The sequence below is a fragment of the Dendrobium catenatum genome, unplaced genomic scaffold (genome assembly GCF_001605985.2).
Source record: "Dendrobium catenatum unplaced genomic scaffold, ASM160598v2 fragScaff_scaffold_231, whole genome shotgun sequence".
In the NCBI taxonomy this organism is placed as follows: domain Eukaryota; kingdom Viridiplantae; phylum Streptophyta; class Magnoliopsida; order Asparagales; family Orchidaceae; genus Dendrobium; species Dendrobium catenatum.
Genome location: NW_021318693.1, coordinates 2,616,543 through 2,631,830, shown reverse-complemented (window position 1 = coordinate 2,631,830; position 15,288 = coordinate 2,616,543).

Here is a 15,288-nt window from a genome sequence, read left to right as displayed (position 1 = left end):
CTCAATCCGATCAAAATGATGGACTATCTCTTGAAAGTCAGGTCCTTTAGCAGGTGTAGGTGCTCCCTCTTCTCCCTCAAAATCTTCACTAAAATTCTCATTTCTCCCAAAAAAGTGATCAAAGAGAGGCATCAGTGAAGTATATTGACATTTCAGAGGGAATCCCAAGTGAACAATAATGTACTTCTTTTTTAAGATATAGGTCACTAAGTGTCCTAGAGCAATATTTTTCTTCCTCCTATGAGAAGGAAACCCAATCTCAGTAAGGTTATGAATGTAATCTAGAATAAGTAGGGCTTCATCAATTGGTTGTCCAGTCATGATTAAATAGGTTATATTTGATAGAAGAGGAGTCATGTTTATGCAATCACTAGATTTAGGAATTATTGAGTTTCTTAAAACATGCTAGATGATCCTGGCATTTTGATTTAAATTATAGACTCTAGCCAAGTGACTAACTTGAGTAGCCCCTCTAAGTGTTGTTTTTTTATTTCAGACCAATCATAGTCAGATTTAGAGGTCATAGTGTGTGTTATAGTCCCCTGAGTCCTTAGGCATAGAAAAGCTACTAGATCTTCTTTAGTAGTTTCTACTCATTTCTTTTGGACATATGATTTTATCCTACTCTCATCCTCACTAAAACTCATATTTTCTAACAAGTAGTGAAAGGTCTCTTTATGATAAACATGGATCAAAGTCAAAATGAAGGCGAATTAGGTTGAGGCAAAGAGAGGCATTACTTGAAAGTGAATATCATTTCGAATCAGTGGTCTAGAGTGAGTTATTTTGGAAGCTATAAACCTGAAGAAGGAATATTCATTACTTCTAGACAAAAAATTGTCATCCTCACTCTTAGAAGATGAACCCTTTGAAACTCTACCATGCTTGCTAGAACTTGCCATTCTTAGAATAAGTAGGATTCAAGGAGGATGTTTGAGTGAGTAAAAATAAATTCTACAGTCCTCCTATTTAAAGAAAAATGTCCATTCATATGGTATGAAAATGGATTCGTACGTACGATCTTGGGATCATACGAGATGAAAAAAGTTTCATATGGACAAATGATAACGTCCAAAATGAAACGACTTTTCATTATCACACAATTTATGAAGCATCCTTTTGTACAGGCTTTTTGATGATTCGATTATATAGACGAACATGTGTTCTTCAAGGATGATCAGTTATTTAAGATAATTTTAATGATGGTTTGGTTATCTCCCATCACCCATAGAGAATGATAAATTGTTAGTATGTATGAAATAAAATTTCATACGTACTATTAGTTATAAAAATTGATTCTGCCCAGATAACCATCTATGTGTATACAGATGAAAGTATACATATCGTACGGGATGATGATGACATCATACAGTGTGATATATATATATATATGAAAAAATCCAAATTTTTATGCAATCACCTCTAAAACAACAGATATGCTACATAATTTCTATAGTATGAAAATAATTTCTTACAATATAAATACAACACTTTGAAAATTTCAACACGAAAGATCAGAAATAGAACTTTATATACTTGATACATGTCTAAAATAAATAAAACAAAAAAAATAAAATCAAAATAATAAAATAGATATAAATAAAAACATTTACAAATGAAAATACAAAACACGCATAACAATCATATCAAGTTTGCAGAAAAATTTATCTAAGCATTAAGATCAATCACACCTAGCCTTGTCCTTAATGAACTAAAAGTATCAAAGGCTAGTTATTTTATAAAAAATTATGTAAGTTTATTTTCTGTTGAAACATGATTCAATTCAATTTCGCCTTTGGATACATGATCCCTAATGAAATGATATCTTATATCTATATGTTTGGCTATAAAATGTTGAATAGGATTCTTTGAAAAACAAATCGTACTAGTGATATCATAATAAATTGGTATAGTGCCTATTGAAAATTCTAAATCAATCAACTGTTATTTCAACCAAAGAACTTGTGTCACATAACTTTCTAAGGCAATATATTTAGCTTCAACAATAGATAGGGCTAAGAAATTCTGTTTTTTACTGGACTAAGAAATTAAAGAATTTTTTATAAATTGACAAGTTCTAGATGTACTCTTTTAATCAACCCTATAACTAACAAAGTCTAAATATGAATATCCAACTATTTTAAAAGAAGAGCTATACTTAGGATACCAAATCCTTAGGTTCTGAGTTTCCAAGAGATGTCTCAAAATTCTTTTTACTATTATCAAATGTGATTCTGTTGGATCTGATTGAAATCTAGTATATAAACAAATACTTAACATAATATTTGGTCTGCTAGCTGTCAAATAAAGTAAAAATAATTTCTCTAAATTTCTTTTTATCAATAGATTTTCCCTTTGGGTCCTTATCCAACTGAACTGAGAAACTCATAGGTGTACTAACTGGTTTAGCATTATCCATTTTATACTTCTTAAGGATGTCTTTAACATACTTTGACTGACTAAAAATATTCCCTCCTCAAATTGCTTATTGCTAAAACCAAGAAAATAACTAAGTACTCCCATTAAGCTCATCTCAAATTCACTACTAATTATTTTGGGAAAATTATCACAAAAAATTTATTAGTAGATCCAAAAATGATATCATCAACATAAATATGAATAATGAGTATATCATCTCCTAATTTCATAAAAAAAAGTGGTCTATACACTCCCTTTTTTAAAAGATCTCTCTATTAGGAAAGTGCTTAACCTCTCATACTAAGCCCTAGGTGCCTGTTTCAATTTGTATAATACCTTTTTTAATTTAAAAACAATATTAGGAAATTTTGAATTTCAAAACCAGGAGGTTGTTCAACATAAATATCCTCTTGAATCACCCCATTCAAAAAGTCACTTTTAACATCCATTTCATATAATTTAAATCTTCTAAAATAGGCAAAGGCTAACAAAACTCTAATTGCTTTAAGTCTTGATACAAGGGCAAAAGTCTCCTCAAAATCAATCCCTTCAATTTGATTATACTTTTTAGCCATAAATATAGCCTAATTTCTAACAACAACTCTTGAGTCATTCATTTTAGAGAGCATCCAAGAAAAATTTCTTCATCTGATTTTAGATCAAATTTTCCTAAGAAAGATTTTCCATTATATGTATGAACTCCTTACATCCAAAAAAATTCAAATGTGACAATTTAGGTGTTCTTCCATTAAGAAGCTCACATGGTTATTTATTCAATTTCGATCTAATGTCTACCCTATTCAGAACATAACATGTAGTACTGATTGCTTCAGCCCAAAAATATTTAGGAAGTGAATATTTAACCAACATGGCTCTAACAACATCAATTAATGTTCTGTTCTTTCTTTCGACTATCCTATTCTGTTGAGAAGTTCTAGGTGTAAAATTTTTTTAATCAATTCCTTTCTCCTTACAAAAAATGCTCAAATCTTACATTTTCAAACTCACCTTTGTCATCACTTTGAATATTTAAAATTTCACATCCTAGTTTTCTCTGAATCTAAGTTGAAAAGTCTCTAAACTCCTCAAATGATTCACTCTTATGACATAAAAATTTAACCCACATGAATCTAAAAAAATCATCAACTATCATAAATCCGTATACCTTCCCTCCTCGACTTATAGTGCTAACTGATCAAAAAAGATTTATATGTATAATCTTTAGTGGTTTACTAGTTCTAAGATCCTTATTAGAATGAAATGAGGACTTCACCTATTTTCCTAGTTGACATGCATCCAATATATGATCCTTAGTAAAGTCTAGTTTTGGTATACCTCTAACCAAATTTTTTTGAGTAATTTTTCTAAGGTTTTTCATGCTAGCATGATAGAGTCTCCTATGCAATAACTATGATTCATCAGAAATAGTTTTTAAATAAAAAGCATTAGGATTTTTAATACAATTCAAATCTAGCATATAAATATTATTTACCCTAATTCCATGCAATGTGTCATTTCTATTTAGGCTTAATATACAGCTAGTGGGAAAATATTTTACACTATACCCTTGATCACATAGTTGAATAATACTAAACAAATTATTCTTTAAGCCTTCAATAAGTAATACATTCTCTATGAAAAAAATTTGCAAGTTTTCGATCATACTTGTGCCAACCACTTTCCTAGTTGTGTTATCTCCCAGTGTAACGTTGCCTCCATTCTTGGCTTCCAGCGATATAAATTATATAGTGTCTCTAATTATATGCTTTGGGCAACTACTATCCAGGTACCAAATGCTCTCATGAGGCCTGTATGAGAGCATTCCTATAAAATAATTAAATGTTAGTCTTAGGAACCCAAATAAGTTTGGGTTCTCCTTTTGGCAAAGTAAAACTCGATGCAAGTATGATATGAATTGGTTTATGCATCTTTAGTCTCTGCACTAAATAAGTTTTTCTATGTAAAGTATAAGTATGTGATATATGTCCAATCATCCCACATATAAAACCTTTAACTCCAGGAAAAAGGTTTTTCAATCTCCGATAATGAATATGACTCTTCTTAGGTTTTAAAATCTTTGACCTCAAAATAGGATTAGTAAAATCATTAATTGTTGGGAGAATCCTACTTTCCTCAAAGCTTTCACTTTCAATTTAAGAAATATGATTACATCTTCTAACACGTTCTTGTCAAATTTCAAATAATACTCTCTACTATCAGATTCATCCTTAAAATTCTTAAATTCTTTTTCCAATTTAGTATAGGATAATTTTTAAAGATCATTTTTTTATTCAAATCATCAATTTCACTAAGTAAGATCATATAATTTTTATCTATTAGTGCATGATCTTTTCTAAGGATGTCATATTCTTTTTGTAACTCTTGCAATTCTAGGTTCAATCTAGCATGCATTTTTTAAGTTTTCTATATGCATCATGTATTCTTTTAGAAACTTCTAGCAATTTATTATAGGTTAAGTCACATACCACTTCTTGATCTAACCATTTAAGATTATTGGCCATTAACCATAGATTGGTGACTTCCTCCTCCTTTTTTATTTCTAATGTATCAGAAGCTGAGTCCTCCTAAAAAGCTCTCTAAAATCTATTCTTGCCCTTCTTCGCATTTTCATTCTCCTATACCTTCTCCTTGCTAGGAGTGGCTTTTAGATTTGGGCATTCTAATTTTATATGTTTAGGTTTCCTGTATTCATAACAAATCACATCATTAGAAACCTTAAAATTTTTGTGGAACTTACCTTTATTCCGCTACTGGCGTCTCCCTGCTTCCTTTTAAGAAAACTCATGAATTGTCTTATCACCAAGGCAATGTCATCCTCATCCTCAGGTAGTGATTGATCACTCTCCAAATCATCAACTTTTAGTGCTATGTTCTTCTCCTTTCTTTGTTCTCCTGTATCAATCTTCTTTTGACTCACTCCTTACTCGTAAGCAATTAGTGATCCAAGAAGATTATCAATAGAGTTAACATTTAAATCCTTAGACTCTATAATCATAGTTATCTTAGCATCATAAGTAGTAGGCAAACAATAAAGAATTTTATTGACTATTTTAGCATTTGTTAGTTACCTACCTAATGTATGCAAAGAAGTGACTATTTGAGTAAATCTTATATTCATTTGAGAAATGGATTCATTGGGTTTCATGCAAAATAATTCATAGTCAAGTAACAAGATATTTAATCTAGATTATTTTACTTCATTAGTCCCTTCATAAGTAATACAAAGCCATTCTCAAATTTCCTTTCCACTTTTATAAGTGGAAATCCGCATGTAATCTTCTAACTTAAGTGTACAAAAGAAGCTATTTAAGCATTTTTTATTTAGTTATGCTAAGTCACATTCTTCTATAGTCTAGTCAATAAAGGGTGTTTCAACTATAATGCTATCAACTAATCTAGGTTCTTGAACTAAAATCCACATGCAATAATGAGGTGATTATAGAAATGTAGACATGCGTACTTTTCAAAAATTGAAAGAGATATTGTCAAATAATGAGGTCTAGTGATCGAATACCCTTCAGGTGTGTTTCGATTTCCAAAAGTATCCATTCTCTTTTTTCAAAAGTAGTCTAAACTTATAATTTTCTCTGATACCACTTATTGATTCTATATAGGTTGTTAAACCTAAGCTATTGTCCCAAGGCAAACCAAGATGGGGGGGGGGGGCGGCGGTGAATTAGTAATTTTAAAAAAATGCTCTTGGATTTTTAAATAGTAAACCATATAAACTTTTTTAATAATTTTATTTTTAATTTAAAAATAAGCTTTTCAACCCCATTAATTAAATTGTAGAAAATAAATGCAGAAATTTAAAAGACATAAATATTTATAGTGGTTTGATCAAACATGATCTACATCCACTTCTTGAAGATTACCTCTTAAGGTGTCGCACTAAAACCAAAGTGTCTCTCTTATTGCCCCCACAGCATGGCAGAGAAGCCTTTACAAATCCTCTCTTCTACCAATCCTTGGTGCGGTAGAGAATTATTTTCCTTTCATACTCTCCAAATGTCGGCAAAAAACTATTATCTGTTCACACTCTCCAAGTATCGATAGAGAACTGTCGTCTGTTCACACTCTCCAAGTGTCGGTAAAGAAACATCGTCTATTCACACTCTCCAAGTGTTGGTAGAGTACCTGATCTTCTTCAAAGATCTTCTTAGGAGCAACTAGAAAGAAGAAAGGAAGAGTGATTACTAAAAAACATAAAGAAATCCTTATCTTTGAGTAACATTGTGAACCCTTTACACTCCACTTACAAGAAATCTCTCTCAAACACTCTCTCACACTCTTTCTTTCACTTCCCCTTGAAAAATCATGAATAATAACTCTTTTTATGTCAGTTTTAAAGGACCTTTTATATGAAAAACAAAAAAAAAACCATTCAGTAAATTGAAATTTTCAATTTTGAGCATTTATGATCATATAATACGATCGTATGTTCATACGTATGAATAGTTTAAAATCTGTTGCAAACGAACCTTTTATAAATCTATATGAAATGACTTCATACATGATGATTATCCATTATGAATTTCGTTTGTACTGTACAAATGGTTAGAAAAATTTTCATTTTCATCGAGATGAAGAGAGACCCCATATTTTCATACTCTGGACGGCATACGTATAATGACAACATCATACGGTATGATCAATTCAAAAATTATAGAGTTCATCTAGACAAATGGTACTCTTCTACTATAGATGGCATAGGTACGATGAAGACATCGTACGATATGACCCATTCAGAAAATTCTTAAGTTCATCTTGATGAAAGGGACCCATCTAATTCCTACTATGGACAGTGTATATATAATGATGACATCGTACTATACAAACAGTTTAGAAAAACTTTGAATTTGTTGGAACAAAAAGGGACCTCATATTTTCATACCCTGAACGATGTACGTACAAAGCAAGATTTGTATAGTACGGTCTCCACTTAAAATAACTTTCTACCTGCAATTCGTTTATTTGCTCAAAGGGAAAAATAACTTAACATAAAATATCGTACGAAATGAGTTCGTATAATATGATTAGTTTTAAAAAAGTATAATTTTAAACACTCCCCCAATGTGTGTGTGTACAGTTACTCAATTACAATCACTCTCTTTCATACTCAATAAAATGAAAAAATATATATTTCATTTACAATAAACCCTAATTTGATCTGATTTGAAGTCTTCAATAATTTGGAGTATGATTTTCCTTAAATGTTAGTACACACAAATAACAAAACAATATTTCCAAAATATGTTAGGAGAAACTATAATCAAAACAATAATATTTGGGAATCATAAAAAATATACATGTTGCAAGAATATCAATAATAGAAAAAACTAAGTTGCAACTATCACAACAAATAGTTCAAATTATATAATTTTAAACAAAAAAAGTAAAGTTTAAAAAAGACAAACAAGTAATTTAATGACCCTTACTCTCTCATTTTCTTTGCTTCACTCCAATACATAACTTTGGCATAATAAACACAAGCTGTACAGTCCTTACACACTCTCACATACACTACACACACTCCCAATATGACACTACAAACTAACCCCTCTAAGTTTCCAACCTCCTAACATAAGGAATAAGGGAACTATTTAAAATTTCTCATTTTTTTAACTAGTTTCATTGCACTGGCTTGGTGGTGTTGTGGCATTATTAAACTAGCACATTAGTTCACTAAGGGTTACTTTAGTTCACTAGTCTAACCATCTTCCATTAGGACACTAGGTGATTTTGCACTATAGAGCTTTGATTATGTATTAAGCTCTCTATTAGATTTTTGGTATGCTCTTAATTTTTATACTAAGAGTTTGGCATTGTATCACTGAATTGAGTTCTAGCACTGCTTTGCTAGCATTGTAGTGCTAGTTCAATTTTCCTTTTTTGTAATTTTCTACACAAAACACATGGATTAAAAGCATAAAATAACATAATAATAGGCAAACAACATAACAATTTTTATCTTATCAAGGTTCATTACAAAAGTGGTGCATTTAGTGAAATTTCTAAGGAGGAACTTGGGGTGTGGACTATGGTCACAGGATTGAACTACTATAAAAATCCAGTTTGCATTTTCTCAAATATAAATTTTTTTTTTGGTGTCTAATCTTAATTTTTTTATTAAAATTTTTTGTTAAATTTTCTTATTCTTAAAGTTATTTTAAAATAAAAAATTATAAAATAAAAATCTTAAAAGTTAACCCTTTAGTTTACTTTCACTATAATTGTTGTTACTATTTTAATAAGATTTTTCTTTAAAATATCCAACTCACCCCACTTTGTCACTAACATTTAACATATTTATAAACAAGTCCAACATTGAGATATTTAAATGATTTTATTTTATTATTTTAACCTTGTAAAATTTTCCCACTTACTAAAAAATGATCAACTTCATTGATTAATTTTATAAGAAATCCTATGAGCTGGGTTTCACAAAGACTTTAAGGTATTGAACATCCAATATGAATGAAAAATAAATTATCTTCATAAATTCAACAGTCAAAAAAATGGTTACAAGTTTTTAATAGTGTGACTACATTATGATATACCATTAAAGCAAAGTTAAAATAGTCTCTTTTAAGATGAGTCTTGTTAACTCTAGTCCTTATGAGGAGGAGGATTAGGATCTAAATATGGGAGAAATGACCCTATACTATATATGGGTAAACCATTCAAAAATGTATATAATATATTAATGATCTTTTTTTTTAAAGATAAAGTTTATTAGGCTTCAAAATAAAGTATATATTTTTTAGAGTATTCGAATGCTTCTTGATGTGGGTCAAACTTGAAGTTCACTTTATTTCTCACCTGCATGGCTTTCTTAGATATTTCATTTTAATTTTTACCATGCTTATCAAAGTACATGTTAGAGAGGTTTATTTTTAGCAGTCATGCATGCTTCCTGGAGCACTTGCATTGTTTACTTGCATGCTTATATGATTTTTGGTGCATTTGTGTTGTCTGCTTTCATAATTTTTATGCATTTATATAGTATATTTATATGTTATATTTGTGCTCTTTTTATTACATTCATATGATGCTTATGTTGAGTTTAGTGAATAGGTTGTTAAACATAAGTTAATGTCCCAAAGCTACCAAGAGGGGGGTGAATTGGTATTTTAAAAAATATCCCTCTTTTGATAAATTGAATCGAAATTAAACTCTAATGAATTTTTATAAAAAGTTTTTCAACCACAATTTTTAAACAAAAAAAATACAGAAAATAAAAAGTAGTAAAATAAATGACACACTATTTATAGTGGTTCGGTCTAAACCAGACCTACATCCACTCCCCAGAGGCACCCTCTGAGTATTGCACTAATACTAATAGTGTCTCTCCTTTTGCACGCACAGCAAGGTGGAGAAGCCTTTACAAACACTCTTTTCACCACAAGCTGGTGTGGCAGAGAACCGTCGTCCTTTCATACTCTCCTAGTGTGGGCAGAGAACCCTTCATCCTTTTACACACTCCTAGTGTGGGCAGAGAACCCTTCGTCCTTTCACACTCTCCTAGTGTGGGTAGAGAACCCATCGTCCTTTCACACTCTCCTAGTGTGGATAAAGAACCCTTCATCCTTTCACACTCTCCTAGTGTCGACAGAGAATCGGATCTCCTTGACAGATCTCTTCACAATAAATCTAGAATGAAGAAAGAAAAAGAGTGAAGTAATTTGAAATCATAAGTACGAAATCTTACCTTTGAACACCAAGTGAAGCCTTCACGCTCCAGTGGTAGAAATCCTTCTTTGAATGCTCTCTCTCACTCTCTCTTTTACTCTTCTTCCAATAGGGACGTAGATTAATGAGCAAAAAGATTGGGTGGCAGTCTAATTTGTACTATATACGCAAAAGACAAGAAAAACTGCCCAAAAACTGCAAGTTTTCAATTTTGTAGATAGTGGATCGTCTTGTACGATCGTGGATCATCCCGGAAGATTTTACTTAAACTCTCAGAAACGATCCTAATGTATATTGGTACGAACTATGTTCATACACGCTCATCATCCCGTACGAACTAGGTTCGTCCGGTACGAAATGGTTATTACATAGGTTGGTTCCCAAAATTCTACAGGACATAACCAATTGAGGTAAGTCGGTTCCGTTCATCCTGGGACAAACAGGTTTCGTCCTGGGACAATTTTATACAGAGAGTTTTGTCCAGGGACGAAGGTTCATTTTGTCCTGTACGATCTCATACAAAGAGTTTCCTTCCGGTACGAACCATGCTTTTTATCTAGACGAACAGTGCAAGGTGAGAATCCAGAGACATTCATCCAGGGACGAATACAAAAGTCATCCTTGACGATTAAGTCTTAAAAAATTTTCTACCCACCTATTCGATCCATTGCTCTTCCTAGGGTTTAATTGACATGATCATCCCGTACGAACCAGGTTAGTCCCGTACGATCAGTTCACAAAAATTATCCCCCAAGAGTGTGTGTTGTGATTTTTCACTAAATTACAATCACTCCCTCTCATTTAAAAACTTATAATTTACAAATAAATAATTTGAATTCTTCATCGCTTGAAGTTAATTTTTCCTGAAATGTTATTACACACTAGAGAAAAAACAAATCTTACAAAAAGTGTTAGGAGATATATAAAATAATAATTTTTGAAATCATCAAAACAATACAAGTTGCAAGAATGTAAAACATGCAAATAGCAACTCTCTCTACAATCTCCCCATTTTTGATGATGGAAAAACAATTATTGTTTGTATGATTTCAAATTCTAAGAATCTCCTAAACTCCCCCTGAAATGATGAATTCATGAAAATAGGGAGGCATTTGAATTAAAGAAAAATTATTCAAAAAATTTTTATACAACACAAAACAACACAAAAGACAAAACAAAAACAATCAAACACACATACGAAAACATACGATAAAACACATAAAAATATAAAAAAAAGACACAACAAACAATTTCTCCCCCTTTTTGACAACATCAAAAAGTGAAGAAGAAAAGAACGCTAGAAATGTAAGCAGAAGTATGAAATTCATTTGATATTTTAATCTTGGAAGTGATTGAAATAATGTATGTAAATAAAATCAAAACATTAGAAAAACATAAGATTTCATATAATTTAAGAAGTGATATAACATAGAGAAAAAAAGAATTTATCAAAGGCATGTGTCAATTTAGACATGAAGATAAAGAAAATCATTGCACTAAGGATGAATAAAAAATTTTATATTTCAAATTTCATTATGAATTATAAATGAACAATAGATCAATTTGAATTAAGAGATTAAAAGACTCTGGAAAGAAGTAATTACCACATGTGGCGCTTTGCTCATCTTTTTCAATTTTTATGGTACATTTTGGTGCATCTTTTTACTTTGGGCTTATTTTGTGCCTCTTTTTGTCATTGCAAATTTTTTGCACTATCCTTTTGATTTTTGTACATTTGTACAATTTTCAATAGTAATTGAATTCTTTCCAAAATCAATAATCTAAAATTTCAAATTTTTTTAAGTGCATAAATACTAATTGAAAAGAGAAATACAAAATAAAAAAACATCTAAATTGCAATAATAATATTAAAGATAATGTAGTCTAAATAAGAGACATGGAATTGAAAATTCTAATAATATCAAGTTATAAGCATCTCTTAAATTTAGAAAAATTATATTTTCTAATGAAATTAATTTTAATTTATAAATTAAAATAAAGCACTATTAAGATTAAAAAAATGAATGTCATAAAGTCTAACACACATTTTTAAAATATTAAACAACAAAATATTGAAGCATATATTGATATCAGATGAAGTCATTACAATTTGAAGTTCAAGATATCAATAGTAAAAAAACTAAAACAAGGAAAAAATAACAAACTAAAGGAAATCACTAACACATGAACTACAACGAAACACTGAACAAATATTGAACAAACACTAAACGAATCAATCAGATGGACCCTGATCGGGAAGAGGAGGAGGTGGTGCTGCACCAAAGAAGTTGAAGTAATTACTCATCATAAACACGTTGGAATTAATGGCTTTTATCTGATCACGCATAAATCCCATATCCTAATTGTACTGAATATCTTGCTGCTGCAAGTGAGTTTCAATTTGATCAAAATGAGCCTCTAAATTGTCAAATCTTTGAACCAAATCATAATAATTTGGTCAAGCAGCATGTGAAGGTTTAGCTTCTTCTTCTATTTCACTCAGAACTACATGAGTTTTGCTGGACTCGTCCTTATTGAAGATAGCCCTAAAGGATGCATCATTGTAGTAGAGTGGTTGTTCAAAGTCTTATTCTGGATGAATTAAATCATACTTCTTTTCCAAAATATAGGCAATCAGATGTCCTAAGGCTATGCTCTTCTTTCTTTTATGATTAACATGACCAATTTCAGAGAGACCATAAATGTAGTCAATTAGGAGTTGGGCCTCATCTATAGGTTGTCTTGTCATTATCATGTAGGTAACAATAGAAAGAAGAGGAGTGATGTTGACTCTATCACCAGCTTTAGGAATAATGGAAGTTCTTAGTACGTGCTGGATGATACGGGCATCACTTAATAAAGTTGATACTTTAGGCAAATGATCCTTAACTCTTATTCCTCTAATCACTTGATTAACTTCAGTCCAATCAAAATTTGTAGTGGTTAAGGTGTGTGCTCTTAAGCCTTCAGTCCTTAAGTTTAGGAAGATACCAAAGTCAGCCTTGGTGATTTCAACTTTCTTTTTGAAAACAAAAGAACTGATGACAGAATGGTCGGAGTTGAATGACATTTTTGCCAAGAAATAGTGAAAGGTTTGTCTATTATAGAAGTGTACTAAAGTGAGGATTAAACCAAATTGAGTAGAGGCAAACAAGTGCATTACCTTAAAGGTTAATTGATCCTGTAGGAGAACTCTAGATGGGGTGATTTTTACAGAGATAAACCTAGCAAAGGATTCTTCATTGGCTATAAAAAGGAAGTTTTCAGATTATTTCTTGGAGGACCCTTAGCCAAGATCTTTTAGAGCTTGCTAGAACTTTCCATTGAAAGATTTGAAGAGAGAAAAGGTTTGAAAGAGATGTGTGAAAGTGACTATTTAGTAAAAAAAACTGCCGTCAATTTAAAGAAGAATGACTGTTCGTACCAGACAAAAATTTATTCATCCCATACGAATTCGATTCGTCCCGTACAAAAATATTTCGTATGGACGAACGAATGAGTTTAAAAAATAACGGCTTTTCGTAAACACTCAATTTTTGAAGCGTCCTTTCATACAGGGTTTTGACCAAAATGATCGTACAGACAAACACGTGTTCATGATCAGAAATTTAACTCATTTTAATAGCAGTTGAAAATTGTCCCCCGCCATGAATCGACATGTGTTTGTCTGGATGAACCAAAGGTTCGTACGGACGAAGTTCATAATAAAAACTATCTTATCCATTCAACTGTTACATTCATTCATCCCGTCGTTTGAAAAATATTTCATCCCGGACGATCGTGACGATCGTACAGATGAACTACATTAAAAACTGCTCTTAAGACGGTTCAAAATCACAAAGTTTGTCATTTTACACACATCGTCCCGTATAAATAATTTTCGTCCCGGACAATGATGAAACAAAATTTATATTTTCACACTCAAAACTAAAACGAATAAAAACAAACAAGATAAACTTAAATACACACCTTTTTAAGAAGAAAATATCACAAAAACAAACTAAAAAATACAATGAACACAAAAAACAAAAACAAAATATCAATGTTGCAGAAAAACATTTTTATCTAATCATTTAAATCAATCACTCCAAGACTAGTTCTTAATGTACTGAAAGTATCAAAGGCTAAAGGTTTTGTAAAAATGTCTGCAAGTTGATTTTCTGTTAAAACATGTGTAAGTTCAATTTCTCCCTTGGATACATGATCCCTTATGAAATGATGTCTTATATCAATGTGTTTGGTTCTTGAATGTTGAGTAGGATTTTTTCAAATACAAATAATACTAGTATTATCACAATAAATTAGTATAGTGCCTATAGTTAATCCTAAATCAATCAACTGTTATTTTAACCAAAGTACTTGTGCCACACAACTTTCTAGTACAATGTATTATGCTTCTGCAGTAGATAGGGCCAGTGAATTTTGTTTTCTACTAGACCATGAAACTAATGAATTTCTAATGAATTGACATGTTCCAAAAGTGCTTTTCCTATCCACCCTACAGCCTGCAAAATCAGAGTCTGAATAACCGATAATTTCAAATGAAGAGCTAAACTTTGGATACCAAATTCCTAAGTTCTGAGTTCCTAATAAGTATCTTAAAATCCTTTTCACGGCTGTCAAATGTGATTCTTTTGGATCAGATTGAAATCTAGCACATAAGCAAATACTAAACATGATATCTGGTCGGCTAGCAGTCAAGTAAAGTAAAGATCCAATAATCCCTCTAAATTTCTTTTGATCAACAGATTTTCCCTTAAGGTCCTTATCCAACTGAACTGAGGAACTCATTGGTGTACTAATAGGTTTAGCATTATCCATTTCATATTTTTTGAGGATGTCCTTAACATATTTAGATTGACTAAGAAATGTACCTTCCTCAAGTTGCTTAATGTTAAAGCCTAGAGTATAATTTAAGTCTCCCATTAGACTCATCTCAAATTTACTACTCATTGTTTTAGAAAAATCATCACAAAGATTTTTATTTGAAGATCCAAAAATGATATCATCCACATAAATTTGAACAATGAGTATATCCTTTCCAAATTTCTTTAAAAAGAGAGTACTTCTTTTTTTAAAAGATCTTTCAAGTAGGAAGGTGATTAATCTCTTATACCAAGCCTTAGGTGCCTGTTTTAATCCATATAATGCATTTTT